General features: G+C 39.4%; 1 protein-coding gene across 4 annotated transcripts in view; it reads left to right on the top strand.

Annotated features, from left to right (window-relative positions):
• Positions 1 to 1,612: 1,612 nt before the first annotated feature.
• crebrf (creb3 regulatory factor) overlaps positions 1,613 to 14,327 on the top strand; it is a 79,267-nt gene continuing 66,552 nt past the window's right edge. For 2 of the 4 annotated variants that reach the window (XM_072263705.1, XM_072263703.1), the window contains exon 1: positions 1,614 to 2,378. The gene's annotated coding sequence lies outside the window, so the exon portion shown is untranslated. Of the gene's footprint in view, positions 2,582 to 14,327 lie in introns of all 4 variants that reach the window. The other 2 variants (XR_011886619.1, XM_072263704.1) reach the window with 2 other exon arrangements.

Below are 14,327 nucleotides of genomic sequence, written 5' to 3'. Positions count from 1 at the left end.
GCTTTCTCTGGTGGACAGAGCGTAGATGTTCAGCAAAGCGGTCTCCCAGTCTGCGTCGGGTCTCGCCAATATATAAAAAGCCACATCGGGAGCACCGGACGCAGTATATCACCCCAGTCGACTCACAGGTGAAGTGTTGCCTCACCTGGAAGGACTGTTTGGGGCCCTGAATGGTGGTAAGGGAGGAAGTGTAAGGGCATGTGTTGCACTTGTTCCGCTTACACGGATAAGTGCCAGGAGGGAGATCAGTGGGGAGGGATGGGGGGGACGAATGGACAAGGGAGTTGTGTAGGGAGCGATCCCTGTGGAATGCAGAGAGAGGGGGGGAGGGAAAGATGTGCTCAGTGGTGGGATCCCGTTGGAGATGGCGGAAGTTACGGAGAATAATATGTTGGACCCGGAGGCTGGTGGGGTGGTAGGTGAGGACCAGGGGAACCCTATTCCTAGTTGGGTGGCGGGAGGATGGAGTGAGAGCAGATGTACGTGAAATGGCGGAGATGCATTTAAGAGCAGAGTTGATAGGGGAGGAAGGGAAGCCCCTTTCTTTAAAAAAGGAAGACATCTCCCTCGTCCTAGAATGAAAAGCCTCATCCTGAGAGCAGATGCGGCGGAGACGGAGGAATTGTGAGAAAGGGATGGCTTTGCTGAACATCTACGCTCTGTCCCCCAGAGAAAGCAGGATCTCCCAGTGGCCACACATTTTAATTCCACATCCCATTCCCATTCTGACATGTCTATCCACGGCCTCCTCTACTGTAAAGATGAAGCCACACTCAGGTTGGAGGAACAACACCTTATATTCCGTCTGGGTAGCCTCCAACCTGATGGCATGAACATCGACTTCTCTAACTTCCGCTAGGCCCCACCTCCCCCTCGTACCCCATCTGTTACTTATTTTTATGCACACATTCTTTCTCTCACTCTCCTTTTTCTCCCTCTGTCCCTCTGAATATACCTCTTGCCCAACCTCTGGGTTCCCCCCCCACCCCTTGTCTTTCTTCCCGGACCTCCTGTCCCATGAGCCTCTCGTATCCCCTTTTGTCAATCACCTGTCCAGCTCTTGGCTCTATCCCTCCCCCTCCTGTCTTCTCCTATCATTTTGGATCTCCCCCTCCCCCTCCAATTTTCAAATCCCTTACTCACTCTTCCTTCAGCTAGTCCTGACGAAGGGTCTCGGCCTGAAACGTCGACTGCACCTCTTCCTAGAGATGCTGCCTGGCCTGCTGCGTTCACCAGCAACTTTGATGTGTGTTGCTTGAATTTCCAGCATCTGCAGAATTCCTGTTGTTTACCTCATTAAGACCTTGCACTTTATCTACCTGCACTGCACTTCCTCTGTAACTAACACTTTATTCTGCACTGTTATGTAATAGCTTCTGCTGTAGTTATGCACTGTCTTAATAAATTGATCTGTATGAATGGTATGCAGAGCAAGTTCTCCAACTGTATCTTGATAGGTAAGAATACTACATCAATTTACTAACATGACTTCCTGACTGGTTAAACTACGTGTGATTTGAGTTTTTTTTTTGAGAATTATTTGGATCATTTTGATTTTCAACAACTCTTAAAGATAGTTTGACATCATTTGAAGTAATTACAATGTGTACATTAACTTGATATTGTAATAAACCATTATCAAAAAGAAGTATTATTTAGGGTTTCATTTCATGAAAATCCCAGATAATTAAAATGTGTAGCTAAGCTATCTGAATGATTTCAAATCGTCATGTTTGTCACATAACATTTCCATTATTTTTCTTTGAACATTACAAAAGATATAATGTATGCAAAATAAAGACAACTGTTGAGTATTTATACTTACAAGAACAGTACTTTAGGCGGCAGTATCTGTGGTTTATGATCGAGAAAAATAATCTCAGTGTTTTATATCGTGACATATGTATATATACTTTGATAATAAATTTACTTCGAACTTTGAGTCACAGGCAGCCTTATTTGAATAAGGAGCTATGAATATAAATGTATAGGAAGGACAGAATCTCTCCGGAAAGTGCTTGTAATGATTTATTCAACAGGGGTCACGCGTAAATTTAAAAACGCATGAAACCCATTCCTTCCCCACGCCCGGTAATCGACTCGCAGGACACCTAGGCAATGAACATTCTGGTCTCTGGTACAGTACTGGAGACCTTGAGCTGGCTCTAGGTGGGGAGGGAAGAAGCATGCCTGCGATTGGCTAGTGCGCGGGCGGCGCAGCCATTGGTTACGTCGCGACCCCTCCCCCACCCCTACGACGTAGTCACGCGCTTTCCAGGAACCCGTCAGGAAGATATCAACAAAACAAACGCGCGCCTGGCTGTCCCCTGAACGCTCCGGTCACATCTGGCCTGACAACACGCCCTGCGTCTCCAGAGGTAGGTGTGGCAGCCTTTCCGTGTTGGTCGGTGCCATTTGGAACGGTCTTGGCTGAAGTAGAGGTGCTGACATGAAATTAGGGGTCTTTTAATTAAAGATCTTTCACTGAGGTAGAAAGTAGCTTGAGAGAGATGGAGGAAAGAGGGTGGAAAAACCCTCGAGCTCCTGTGACGTCAACCGATTGACACGCAAGCCGCCAATGGTAAGTAGCTGGCCGAGAAAGTTTCCGTCAACACAGAACGGCGAGCCAATGGGCGAGGTGGGTGGGTGGGATCGGCAGGGCTCTGAAGTTACTGTGTTCCCGCCCACGGCGGGTTTGTTTGTGTTGGTCGCCATGTTAGAAACAGGGCTGAGAAACATAATATGAGGCCAGGCCCGTGGCTGGGAACCAGCGGAGATTCACTGGCAGCTGCCCTAAACAGGTCGCTGTGTTTGTAGCAGAAAAGGAGTAATAGGTCCTGCCTGCCTTTTTGTATGCGATATAGGATGGAGGAGGGAACCCGCCCATCCACCGTTATGTAAACACATGGCAGTGTTTTGTTTATCTCTGCAGCTGATGTTTGAAAGGGTCAGTTTGGGGAAAACCTACTCGTTTTGTGCTTTCAAAGGATAGTCAAGTAAAATAATAATTTCACTATTGCCGTCAGTTTCCATCTTGGGTAAATATCCAATTTATATTTACACGTGGTATCTGTTTACAAGGAAGTTGGTAATGCACCAACTGAGGATTGTCTTGTAAATTTGTATAATGTAGTATCCTTGGCACTGATTATTAATATGGACCCACGGCGAACGTATTACTTATGATCAGAAGTTTTAAGAGAATAATCGTAATCCGTGTTTTTTTAAACACAAAGCAAAGAAACCATCTCCTGAAGGTTTTCATTGGGACCACGCCCCCTTAGTAGGAAAGCGCGTATGCGTGCCGGTTATCCTGTGGCCTCCTATTCTACAGAAATACCTACAAACTTGGAAGTTGGTAATTTTTGTCTGTCTTAAAGAAACTATATTGAAACACAATTAAAAACATACACTTTCAGCGTTTAAGACGATCTGGAAAGGAGAATGTTCTGATAAACCCTTTTCTGCTCCAAACCATTAAATCGTTCATTTGTTCGAAGTAGAATAACGGACTGATGTTTTCCAGTTTACCTTCTGATGTATTTGTAATGGCTGAACCTAGATTTTAACTGTTTGATGCAGGTAGCAAATTATTTCACCTTATTAATATTGTAGACAGATTTCTATTTCATAGTCCTAACTCGATAAGTATCTTTAGCAAGTCTCCAAATCCGAAGTTTAGTTTATTGACAGCAAATCAAGCGACTGTTGCATTGGCTGGTTTACAAGCCTGGAATTTTATATATATTTTTACTTTTCAGTGAACTGTAGTGGATGAATCTACTAGTATGTGGGAAGACTTCGCTTCATTAAGAAATACTTTGAAGTGTTTTAACCTAAAATTTAGTTTCTAATATTTAGCGTCAAAATATTATTATACTGAAATATATGTGGCTCGGGGAGAGAAAGGGGTCAAAATATTGCAAGCATCTTGTTTCAATGAAATGACAAACAGTTAAGCATTTATCTAATCTATGAATGTTGACTGTTGCAAGCAGCAATGGGTTTATGTGATTTTGAATTTGATATATTTAGCTGAAATAACATCTCAGAATCTTCCCCTAAAGATCTTGTGTGAACATGAAAGATTTTTAATGTGCACATTTTAAAAATGTTTCCATATTTTCTTGTAATAAGGGAGTCAATTTTTGTCCATCAAATCTGTGCTGACTCACAGAGCAGTCCCCATTCCCAATCTAATAAACTGTTCATCTGCACACTAGTGACCAATTAATCCATCAGCCTGCCTGCTGCAATGAGACAGGAAACCTATGTGAGATCAGAGAGAATGTATAAACTGCACACAGACAGCATTGGAAAGTCGGGATACAACCCAATTAACTGGAGCTGTGTGGCATCAGCCCTACGATAGTCATAGCATTGTGCCGTCTAATGATGTTAAAAATCCTATCGTTTAAGAAAGTAAATTTTCCCTTTAGTAAGTCATATGGTTTCTGTCTGTGAGCTTAAATCAGCATGCGTTACTAAGTTATATACATTATACGTTCCTGGTGTCAAACAGATGTAAAATTAGCTGATCTTTAAGGGAATTCCAGTACCCCTTGAGAGGTAAAGTATATCCTTTAATGATTGCTGTTATTTATATACTCATTAGGTGGACGTAGGAAAGAGAGACCATTGAGCCTGAATGTTTGTTTTTTCTATAACCTCTTTCCCAGGTCTAAATTCATGCCCAAAGAGAAAGCACAGACAGTTTAATGTTTTTACCAACAGTAGAATATTGTGTTCAGATCTAGCTTCTCAGTTAAGGAAGAATCTATTTGCAGTGAGGGAGTTAACCAAGTGAACTCCAGATACTGGGTTTGTCATGTGAAGTAGAGTTAAGTATATTGAGCCAATGCTGTCTTCAGTTTAGAGTAGTGAGAGGTGATCTCATTAAAAACAGATTTGGTATTGATATTTTCTGTGATAGAAGTACCTTGTAACAGGGTTACAGTTATCACCATATTAGTCAGTGATGAGAAGAAATTTCTTCATTCAGTGGGCAGGGAAACTTTCAATTGTCATCACTGTTGTCTCACCAATGTAGAACTTAGGGCTAGGATGATTAGAGGCTGTTGGCAAACAAATTTCACTGGTATTTTACTTGCATGTGGTAGAATAGTGAATGGATTTGATTTTCTGACTGGAAAAGGAACTTGGATAACAGGATAGGTGTGTATTGAGAAGCTTTGCCACTTCTCTTGCACCAATTTTATTTTTACCCATGTATTCGTTTGGAGCTGTGTAGTCTTGGGCTTGTTTTGTCGAGACTTGCATGATTCTAATTGATTATTGTAGCTTTCACTTCAGCTTATTTCTATCACATATATCAAGTGATAAGCAAAATATAATTATGCTTGACAAAGGTGAGGTAATAATAAAATAAAATGATAAAATAATAAAATGAGGTAATAAGTGCAACATAATAAAGTAAATAGATATCATTTCAATTGGTCTCTGATTAAGTTTTTTCAAGTGAGACCGAATACAGCTTTATTTTACAGTGGCGATGTTGGGATTGACAATTACAAAAGGTAATAACTTGTCCATTTCTTTTCTGAAAAAAAATCTTAACTTTGGTTTCATCAATTTATTGAATATACTGTGTGTTATATTCTCAGAAATAAACTTGCACTACTGCTGAATAACTGTTTCAATGAGATTCTGAAAATATCACTCCTTAAGCAATTGAAATTTGTGCTTGCTTCTATTTCCTGGTATTTAACTGAGCAGAATTGTTATATATTTCAGTGTATAGCATTTTATCTTGCTTTGAAGATTAAAATAAACAATGTTTCAGCTGCAACAGATTGTCACATCTATGACTCAATGCTTTCAATGTCAGAAATTCCGAATAAGCTCTCATAAGGAAAACTACTCTGGTTGTATAATTATAAGTTGAGTTTATTGATATAAATATTTTATAATATGAGCATTAACATTTATAGGATTCTGAGAGAATGAAAAAATGTAAAGAGCCTGTTTCCATTAACGGGTGCTTTGAGCTAGCAAGCATCGTTCAAGTTAGGAGGTCAAGCATTTAGGACTCAAAAAGGAATTTCTTCACACTGAGTGAACTCTTCAGAACTCTGCTTCTGATGGTTGTGCATCCCCAGTTGTGTATGTTTGGACAATTCTCGGGAGAAAGGTGAAAATTAGCTTGGAGATTAGAAGCGAAGGATAATGGTTGAAGTTGTTGTTCTGACCAAAAGGCTGGTTGGCTGCACAGATGCTTTTTTATTATATTTATTAATGATTTAGACTTAAATGTAGAGAACAAAATAAGGATATTTGAAGTTGCAAAAATTCTCCATGCATTTGAAAGGGGAAAAGATTTATACTGCAATATGTAAATACATGCCGGAACAGTTGCACAGTAAAGTTGCAAATAAACGTTAAATCAGAAAAGTGTGAGTTACAGATGCAACAAGCAAGGGATTATGATAATACATCCTAAAGTCCTTCACACCTTTGTGTGTACGCATATCCTTGAAAGTAGCAGAATAATTTGAGGTGCATGAGAAAGCACAGGGAATAGTTATTAGATAAGGTACAGAACATAAGAGCAGAATGGTTATGCTGTAGATAATTACATCCTACTTGTTCTGCCACAGTTTGCTATTAAGGACAATTTTGGCTACCATATGCATGATTTCATGAGAAAAGGTGTAGATGAGACTTGAGGATGCTGCCAAGTGTGCAAAATTTTAGCCTTGAGGAGAGTTTGGGCAGAGGAGACTGAGCAGGGACTTAATTGCAGTATTTAATATTCGGCAGACCTACATGGAGAAAGCTTAAAAAAAATACTTTATTAACTTGGCTGAGAGGAATAAAGCATAAAGCAGACTTGCAGATCCTGTGAATCTGCGAGTTTGCTGGGAAGGTAAGAGGCCCAGTGACTGTGAATCCACGAGTCCGCTGGAGGCCAAAAAGGACAGCCTGTCCTGGAGTTAGAGGACTGTGTATTGGCTGGGAGGGATGAATGGGGCGTGTTTTTCTGTCGTTATTTTGTTCTTTGTTATGTTCTGTTCCGCTGTGTTGTGTTTTGGTCTGCCAAACATTGTGGACACACTGTGTTGGCATGGGAATGTGTGGTGATACTTGTGGGCTGCCCCTAACACATCTTTGGGTGTGTTGGTTGTTAAGGCAAAAAATACATTTCACTGTATGCTTTGAACATGTGATAAATATATCTAAATTTGAAGTTAAAGTAACTAGTAGAAAGATGAAAGGGAAGATCACCTTTCAAATGGTGGATCTGGAATACATTACCTGTAAAGGTGGTAGGAGCTAAAATCCCCATTACATCAAAAAAAATCACTTTTAAGAACTTGAAGGACTGTGGTCTGCGTAACTATGGACTCAGTGCTGGTAGTTGGAATTAGGAGTTGGGTAACTACTTTTTGGTTAGGGCAGACTAGATGGACTGAATGGCATCCTGTGTCATAAATTTTCTATGATTCTGTGTAGAATTTATTTGACCATTCTGCATTTCACCAGCAAATTTTGAGACAATATCAATCCTGGATTGCAGTTTCCTTTGTTTCTGATTTCTAGTTCAGTTTGCTTTTCATTGAGGATAAGTTTTGCTATTACACTATGCAACAACAATCCAAATAAAATGCTTAAATTTTCTTGATTGGAAACTTAAGCCAGTAATAGAGTAACCATTCTTGAACTGGTTTACAGTATTTAATCATTTATGGAACAGACTGGATAAATAACAATTTTTTCCTATTATCAAATACTGTTGTGTTTGGAAACTAAGTTAGAACTTTGAGAGTGTTTCACTGATCGCCATTGTTAATTAAGAATCTGTTCACTTCAGAGCAAAGAAAGAATGTCTAATAATATACTTTTTAAAAGAGAACTTGGAAGAGGAATTGATTACGTGTGAGAAGTTCACAAAAGGCAATATACTTTTAAAAAATCTTAAGTCAAATTGGATTGAAATCCAGTATTGTAGATACTGGAATTCCGAAGAATATTACAAAATGAAATAATAATCCTGTTCTCCTAATTCCCATTGACATTGCCTGATGTGCTGTTTTCCTAATTTTATGTTGATGTCAAAGGGAACTGTTGAAAGAATTCTTCCATTTTGTATAACATTTAATGTGTCAATTTCAATTGATATATTTAATATGATTTAAAGAGAAATAATTCTTTTTTTTATTGATGTCCAATCTGAATTATTTTAACTTCCCTTCTGCATATGTGGATATATAAGTACAGAACGTGATGTGGAAGGACACAGCTTAGAAATTTCAGCACGTGCTTTTCACCCAAGAGCTTGAGGTGTGATGCTCAATAACAAGTGAATCTTAATTACTTGAAAAGTCAAAATAAAACTGCAGATACTGAAAATCTGCAATGAAATCAAAATGTTGTAAGCAATCAGCAAGTTTGGCTGTATATGTGAAAAGAGAAACAGAGTTATGTGAAAAGAGAAACAGTTATTGTTTCAGAAATCTGACAAAGGGCCATTAAGATAAAATGCTGTGCAACTGCTAAATGTTTGCAGCATTTTCTGTTTCTATGTATAATACAGGCAACTGAAATCACTGTGGGGTTTATATTTGGTATTAATAGAGAGAGTGGCTATAATGGACCAGAAAGTGCCACGTACGCTTCTGTCACTCAGCTGCCTATCTTAACTTCACAGATTTAAAAATGGTTTATGTTAAAAATCAAACTTAAAGCTGATATTTAAATGTCATGTTTTAAATGACAAGACTTTTCTGTGTGACTACAATTTAGAAGTGCTATTTTAAGACTTTAGTTATACACAACAGCCAATATCCTCCCCCTCCCCTCAAAATAACGCTAAAAGACTTCTGAGAAAAGGCTGAATTTGGGTTTTGAATTTCAACCGTGGTTAAGTCTACCCTTAGTATAAAATGGCAGCCTGATGAAAGAGTTAAAGGCCATGCCAGGTGATTGTATTCTAAGGATCATAAAAATTTTGATTTGTGATTGCAATAGCTGCTAAACTTCAAGAAGGTAGCTTCAAGCCATTTTCTTGAGTAGTTCTGTAACCAATGGCATGTCTATACTGCAACAGCTAAATAGCTATTGAATTATTTGAAAGTTTTGTGGTGATTTGCAGCCATGTTTGCTTGAATCTGGGAATTCAATGGGAAGGTATGCAATGCTGTACTCTTGTTAACATTTTTCCCCTTGGGATTCTGAGGATTTCTGCTAAAGAATGCTGTGACGATGTATGTTACTGAAAGTTATTGGAACCAACAGGAGAAATTGAGTAGCTGCCTTGGGGATCCCCCTTGATATGAATGCAGAATGGGAGGAGATAAGATCAAGTGGAGGGACATTAGCTGTTGGTGGAATGACCATGAGGAGAGCTTTGCGTGGAAAGCCCTTTCAATCCACAGGTTTTATCCTTTATTATCATAACCCACGATCAGTGGATGTTGAGACTCTTTATGGAAAAGGTCATGGTAGAGTTCTGTGGCCAATATGAAGAAGAGTCACGTTTTCACAGTACACATAGTACTGTAATCTCTGTGACAACACTGATCAGAGAAACATTTTCATTTTATGCAGTTGGAAACTTCCATGCTATCACAAGTTTTATTAGTCACACAGCATCTCCATCTGATTCTCCCTGAGCGTGGATCTCAGTGCTTGTATTCTCTGATGATGAATAGGAAAGATCAGCAGCAAAAATTTTTAGATATTACTAAGTTTGTGGGGTTCTACATGGTTGACAGAGCCATTGACTACATGCTTGTGCCCATCTGAGTCCTTCATGTAAATTCTGAGGTATAGTGAAGCAGGAAGGGATTCCATTTCTTTCAACATGAAAAAAATAGAGTTTAAATGTACTCAGCTGCTTATCTTTTAATAACGTAGATTCTGAGGCCATTAATCACAATTTCCCTCTTCTATTTTTTCACCCTCCGCCACTCTCCAGAAAATTCCACATATAGTACATTTACAGTCACATCAGCTATCAGATTATCTTCATCTTGTTTATGCTTCTTTTTGCCTTTCTAAATGTAATTTTTCTTTATTGCAGTGGTTTTGGTTGACTGTGCCTTTTTACTTTCACAGACTCATTCAATATGTCCCTTTTTGCCACAGCTTTGGCAATCTATATTGTTATACCGGTATTCTTTTGCTGAATGCTGAGTTTTGCCACAACGGTAACATTGATTGCCAATAGATGTCTTATTCTTAAAGTCAGTAGAAACTTCATGAACTTGGGAAGATGTGCTTAGTATCTGCTTCTTTAGCTGCCATCTCCATATATGTACTAATATCAGTTGCCTTCTGTAATGTTAGTCTGTCATCTGTAAGCAAACATTTCTGAATTGTCTCACTACACAGATAACATGAGTCTATCATGTGACATGCTATTCAACGACTGCCAAAAATCAGTGTTTAGACAATTGCTTCAGCACCACCGCAAACTACAATAGACTCGCCTTTCTCTTGATTAGTTTGATGAAATCTAAACCTCTCAGCAGTGGTCAAAGGTTTAGGTGAATGGTGGTCCTTTAAAACTTTAGTTGTCCTCATAAGGCTTATCATCAGGGTTTGCAGGTTGTACTAGACTACATAATAAATTAAATGTTTTTGGACCCACCATGGTGAGATAAGTTGGAATATGAATATCATCTCAAATCTGATTTGCTAGTGCAAAATATTCAAATCTTTCAGTTTATGAACTCCATTGCTCTGCCCTTTTTCATATGGCCTTATACTTTCAAACATTTTTGCCAATTTCAAACACAATCATGTTCCAGCAATGTCAATTAGTCTTATCCAGCCTTTTCCAACCTATTTGCCCTGGAAAAACCCTTGAAGTAATTTTCAGGTCTCAGAGAATCCCTGCATAAAAATTATTATATCTACAATTCATGGTATGTTTGCGTGATCAGTAGGTTGTAGTTATAATAATCCTAAAATAATTGTCAATGCTCTTTTGAGTAGAGAATGATTTTTATCTTTCTTGAAAAGAACAGATAGTTAAACTTAGCTTATCTTTCTTGAATTAATCTCTTTCTTTTCCCTCAAATTTTAAAAACTGATAAAGGCAAACAATAAATTTCTTAATTCTGAATCAAACTTGAGATAAGCACACAAGGATTTCACCTTTAGCTGAAATGAGACAATTTCTATCCTTGCTCTTGATGCTTGTTAAACAAGAAAAAGCTTTTTCACACATGTAAGAAGTTGAAAACTACTGCAGCAAAATGTTCATTGCTTTCCTATGAAAGACAGGATACTCTTTCATAGAAGTCCAGAACTTATCCAGGGGGAGGTCAGTAACACTCATCTTGATTGCATGATCAGAGTGCTGCTCACAAAGTTCTTCCTCTTCTCTCAAAGTCAAGTTCTCAGGCTGAATGGAAGATTCAGAGAATGGGTCCCTCACCTAGTTGTACACTTGTGCTGAAAAGGAGGAGAATTAATGTTCAATTTTGTTCTGCAGTTTTTCCAGTTGTTTTTCAATAAGACTCGAGACTTTCTGATATCCTTCCTCACTCTCAAGCCCAAGCAACAGTGGAAACATTTCAAGATTTCCTTTTGCAGCATGATTTTTCCAAAGATTCAGTTTCCTTTTAAATCTAAGAATCTTTTCACTTGAAGTCAAAACATTTTCTCCAGGGCCTTACAGAGACTTATTCGACTGGTTCACGTGATGAAAAATGTCTGATATGTAAGCTAGTTTCTGCAGCCATGCTTCATCTTTAAAGCACTTAGCAAAATCTGGCCTACTATTTTCTTGTAAGTACTCCTGCGATTCAGCTCAAACACCCTGTTGAGAACTCTTCTTTTGTGAAGCCACTGGATTTCTGTATGTAGCAAGAAGTTGCTGCTCTTTTTCCAGGTTTTCACACAGTCTTTTAAACATTCTTGAGTAAACTACTAAATAACTTGCTTCCCAAGTCCTTTTACTAACTGTGCTTTATTTTCAAAAGCTTTAATCTGTTTTGAGATTCCAATCATTGTTTAAAATAATCATTTTTGCGTGTCATATGGCTGTGATTTGTAATTGTGTCTTTTCAGTTTTGCTGGAGCCGTTACTACATTTGTAAGTTGTTTGCTATAGATTAGGCACCATGGAATAGGACAACTTGGATCACCAGTTCATGTGAAACCCAGTGATAAGCAGCTTTCATTGTAAGGATAGACTTTTTTTTTGTGTCAGTTGTTGCACTACTACAGTGAAATGATTCAGAAGGTTGTAACTCTTCATCATTAACCTTATCAGAATTGTCTGTAGACCTAGGCCTGTCCATTTCATAAGAACGTAAGAACATAAGAAATAGGAGCAGGAGTAGACCATCTGGCCCATCGAGCCTGCTCCGCCATTCAATAAGATCATGGCTGATCTGTCTGTAAACTCAGCTCCATCTAACTGCCTTTTTCCCCATAAACCTTAATTCCCTTACTATGTAAAAACCTATCTGTTTCTTGAATATATTTAGTGAGGAAGCCTCAACTGCTTCCCTGGACAGAGAATTCCACAGATTCACCACTCTCTGGGAAAAACAGTTTCTCATCTTCGTTCTAAATCTTCTCCCCTGAATCTTGAGGCAGTGTCCCCTAGTTCTAGTCTCACCTATCTAGGAAACACCTTTCCTACTTCCATCTTATCTATCCCTTTCGAAATTTTGTATGTTTCTATAAGATCCCCTCTCATTCTTCTGAACTCCAGAGAGTATAGTCCCAGGTGACTCAATCTTTCCTCATAGGTTAATCCCTTCATTCCTGGAATCAACCTGGTGAACCTCCTCTGTACTGCCTCCAATGCCAGTATATCCTTCCTCAAGTATGGAGACCAGAACTGCACACGGTTCTCCAGGTGCAGCCTCACCAGTACCCTGTATAGTTGCAGCATGACCTCCCTGCTCTTGAATTCAGTCCCTCTAGCAATGAAGGCCAACATTCTGTTTGCCTTCTTAATAACCTGTTGCACCTGCAAGCCAACTTTTTGCTATTCATGCACAAGCACTCCCAGGTCCTTCTGCACAACAGCATGCTGCAATCTTTCACCATTTAAATAATAATCTGCTCTGCTATTATTCCCTCCAGAGTGCATGATCTTGCATTTACCAACATTGTATTCCATCTGCCAGACCTTGGCCCACTCACTTAACCTATCTATATCCCTCTGCAGACTCTCTACATCCTCTGCTCAATTTGCTTTTCCACTCGGTTTAGTGTCATCAGCAAATTTTGCTATGCTACTCTCAGTCCCCTCTTCCAAATCATCAATGTAAATGGTAAACGGCTGCGGGCCCAGCACTGACCCCTGCAGCACCCCACTCACCACTGACTGCCAACTGGAGAAACACCCATTTTTTACCAATTCTCTGGCTTCTGTTGGTTAACCAGTCCAGTATCCATGCCAATACACTTCCTCTGACTCCATGCACCCGTATCTTATTTATAAGTCTCTTGTGCGGCACCTTATCGAACGCCTTCTGGAAATCCAAGTAGACAACACCCACCTGTTCCCCTCTATCCACTGGATTCATCATGTTCTCAAAGAACTCCAGTAAGTTTGTCAAACAGGACCTGCCCTTTCTGAATCCATGCTGCGTCTGTCTAATGGAACCACTCCTTTCTAAATGTTTCGCTATTTCTTCCTTAATGACAGCTTCAAGCATTTTCCTGACTACAGATGTTAAGCTAACTGGCCTATAGTTGCCTGTCTTCTCTCACACCTCCTCTTCAAAAATTGCCACGCTGGACCATCTTTAGAATGAAAATCTCCCTCTAATTTTCTACTACACTGGTAGTTTGTTCACTCCAATAAGTCAGTCAGCAGCACATAAGGGAAAGTAGGGGGAGGTAATTCGGGAAGGAGAGGCTGATGTCACAACCCAAGTTAAGTGAGTCCAATCAATGCTTGAAAACCATCCACTGCGAGTGCTAGCATCGTGTATTGTGCAAATTCAAAAAACAATGTTTTTTTAAAATCTCCATCTCTTGTGGAACGCCTAGCAACATCTCACGGAACCCTAGGGTTCTCTGTAATCGTGGTCTTAACTGTCTTTTTATCCCTCTTAATTTGTTTTATTTAACCATCCCATTCTCATTCTCTCCCCTTGGATTCTTCACTCACCAAGCTTCCTATGGCATGCAGCGTTGTCTTTTTGCTACCCCACATTACACAGTGGTACACCACCAACGTTGCTCACGGACTTCCTTTGCGGAAGGGTACAAAACAATAAATACCTTGTGAGGACTTGTCACCTCTGCACCAGTGGTTATGCTTGTGGTACTGTGAAGCCAGGTGGCTGTGAATAACACACATGAGAGATGGAGAGATGAGGAACAAATGTGCA

This window comes from Mobula birostris, chromosome 7 (assembly GCF_030028105.1).
Source record: "Mobula birostris isolate sMobBir1 chromosome 7, sMobBir1.hap1, whole genome shotgun sequence".
In the NCBI taxonomy this organism is placed as follows: domain Eukaryota; kingdom Metazoa; phylum Chordata; class Chondrichthyes; order Myliobatiformes; family Myliobatidae; genus Mobula; species Mobula birostris.
Note: the sequence above shows the minus strand (reverse complement) of the source record. Positions and strands in the feature narration are given on the sequence as shown.